The following is a 3,098-nucleotide window of genomic DNA, read 5'->3' as shown; positions in this document are numbered from 1 at the left end:
TTTGTCAAACCTCTTACTTTGATGAATTTCCCTTCCAATATCTTCCACTTCAGTATAGGTCATATTTCCCAAAGATGGTCACAACCATATCTCTCATCCCACATGCTTCTCTTGATAGATGACTTGTATGTGACTTTGCTACTCCCCAGTCAAGAGGTGGTGTCTATATCCCTTCCTGAGATCCTAACGGAACCCTGTGACTGCCTTAATCCTTACAGTAAGGCACAAGTGATTCTATGTGACCTCCCAGACTCCATCATAAAAAACGATACGGCCTCTACCCGATTCTTCTTCTTAAGGATGTTTGCTCTTAGGATTCAGCCACCAGGCGGTGAGGAAGCCCAGGCCCCATGGAGAGGCTGTGTGTAGTGTGCTAACCTGCAATCCCAGCTGAGGTCCTAACCAAGAGTTAGTATCACCCACCAGCCATGTAAGTGCAGAAGCCCCATGAGATGACTCTGAGCCCAGGAGTACTGACAGCAACTACGTGACACGTCCAAGCAAGAACCACCAAGCTGATCCCTGTCCACCTCCCAAACCACGAGAGATAATAATAAATTGTTATTTTTATATCACAAAGTTTGGGATATGTTGTTACATAGTGATAGATAGCATACAGAATTGTATAGTACAGTGCAGTTTATGAAGCATTTTTATGTTCACTCTCATACAACCCTTGCAATCTTGTGGCTGTAGTTAAGATAATAAGATCCTCTTTACAGAGGGAAAAACTGGGGCTTTGGGAGTTAGGAGTCTGGGATAATAAATATCAGAGATTAAGTCCTATTCCAGGTACTTATGGTCTTAACAGTTTACTTAAATGTTGAAAGACTCAGTTTCTTCATCTATAAAATGGGTAGAGTGAGATTACCAGGCTTACCGGGCTGAGCAGTGGGTTGTCTAATGCATGTGCAGTGATTAGCACTACCTCATCTCAGTACCTGCTTGCAGCTTTCAGGCCCCAAACCTTGGAGGGATCCTTGACTCCTTCCCTTCATTCCTCACATTCAACCGTCAGCATATTCTAGCAGTTCCAGCTCCAGAATACATGCCGAACCCATCATTTCTCCCAGTCTCCATTGGCCCAAGCTCCAGCTCTCCTCCTGGATTAGGGCAGTAAGGCTCTCCCGGCTCTGCCCCTGCCTCCACAGGAGTCTGTTTTCAAGACAGATGCAGAAGTGATCTTCTGGTCAGGAAACCACATCATGTCACACCTCTTCTCAAAATTCCTAGTGGCTCCTCCTTCCCCTCCAAGCAAATGCCAAAGTCCTTCCACTGGAGAACCAGCTGAACAGGCACAATCTGACTGCCGTTATCCCTTCCACTCCATCTACTTCAACCCTTCAATCTTGCCCACTCCCCTTCGGCCTGCTTGGCCTGCTTATTCACTCTCCAGCCTGCAGCCCTGAGTCCTTTGCACTCCGCTGTTCCCTCTACTGGAAGACTGTTTCTCCAGGGGTCTACCAGGCTAACTCCATTCCCTCCTTCAAGATTTTGCTCACATGGTAGCCTTTACAGAAACTTTCCTGGACCATCCTATTTAAAATTGCAACCTTCTCACACCCCCAGAACTTCCCATCCACCTCCCCTCATTCATGGTCTTTACGTCAGCATCAGACATATCATATACCTCAGTTTATTTATTAGTGGCTTATCTATCCCCACCCACGTCTGCTAGAGTGTAGCCTCCATGAGGACAGAGATTCCTGCCAGTGTTGTTTGTCACTGAGGTCCCAGAATCTAAAAGAGTCCTTGGCATACAGTAGATGATCAATAAATGTTTGTTGATCATGAATGAGTGCCTGACAAATGGTAAAATATATATATAGTGTGTAGTTGTTGTCATATTATTAATCGGGATTAAAACCCAAGTTTTCTGACTCCATATCTACTATAGTGAGTTGAATAGTGGCCTTAAAAAAGATATGACAAAGTCTTAACCCCTGGATTTATAAAGATGACCTTATTTGGGGAGTTCTCATGAATTCTCCCAGGAGCCACTGCTCTTCCTCTTCCCCTGAGTGGCCTGAGGTGACCTCTGAAAATGGTTTGCTATTCGCTTGACCCAAAAAACCCTACGAAATAACACATGTGAAACTGCCCAGGCCGTCAAGGGTATGCATAGCCGAAAAGCCACCAAGTATCTGAAAGATGTCACTTTACAGAAGCAGTGTGTGCCATTCCGTTGCTACAGTGGTGGAGTTGGCCAAACAGTGGGGCTGGACACAGGGTCGGTGGCCCAAGAAGAGTGCTGAAGTTTTACTGCACATGCTTAAAAATGCAGAGAGTAATGCTGAACTTAAGGGTTTAGATGTTGATTCTCTGGTCATTGAGCACATCCAGGTGAACAAAGCCCCCAGGATGCGGCGTAGAACATATAGGGCTCATGGTTGGATTAACCCATACATGAGCTCTCCCTGCCACATTGAGATGATCCTTACTGAAAAAGAGCAGATTGTTCCTAAACCAGAAGAGGAGGTTGCACAGAAGAAAAAGGTATCCCAGAAGAACCTGAAGAAACAAAAACTTATGGCCCAGGAGTAAATTCTGCAGAATAAATGCAAAAAAAAAAAAAAAAAAAGATGACCTTATTTGCTAAAAGGCTCTTCGTAGATATAATTAAGAATCTCAAGATGAGATCACGCTGAATTTAGGGTGGACTCTAACTCCAGTGACAGGAGTACTTATCAGAAGAGGAGAAGATGAGTGATGTGAGGAGGGCGGCAGAGATTGAGTGATGTATCCACGATCCAAGGAACCCAAAGGATTGCCACGTAGAAGCTGGGAAAGAGGCATGGAACATATTCTCTCTCAGTGCCTCCAGAAGAAACCAACACTGCAAACACCTTGATTTTAGACTTCTAGGCTCTGGACTGTGAGAAGCTAAATATCTTTTGTTAGCTATCGGTTTCAGGTAATTTGCTATGGCTGCCCCAGGAATCTAATGCATCTCCTGGGACACCAAAGTTGTCTCTGGTTTGTCCTAATAATCTGGACTTGACCTTATTTTGCCAGCTGGCCTCAGCCTAACTACACTCCCTTTTGCACATGGACAAGCATGCTGGCACAGCTTCAACTCCAGCCTGTTTTGGCCGCTT

General features: G+C 45.1%; 1 pseudogene; it reads left to right on the top strand.

Annotated features, from left to right (window-relative positions):
* Window positions 1-1,993: 1,993 nt before the first annotated feature.
* Window positions 1,994-2,572, top strand: LOC102735812 (large ribosomal subunit protein uL22 pseudogene; annotated as a pseudogene).
* The last annotated feature ends 526 nt before the right edge of the window (window positions 2,573-3,098 follow it).

The sequence above is a fragment of the Leptonychotes weddellii genome, chromosome 1, assembly GCF_054177405.1.
Source record: "Leptonychotes weddellii isolate Sample4059 chromosome 1, ASM5417740v2, whole genome shotgun sequence".
Taxonomy (NCBI): domain Eukaryota; kingdom Metazoa; phylum Chordata; class Mammalia; order Carnivora; family Phocidae; genus Leptonychotes; species Leptonychotes weddellii.
This window is presented reverse-complemented; position numbering and strand designations above follow the sequence as displayed.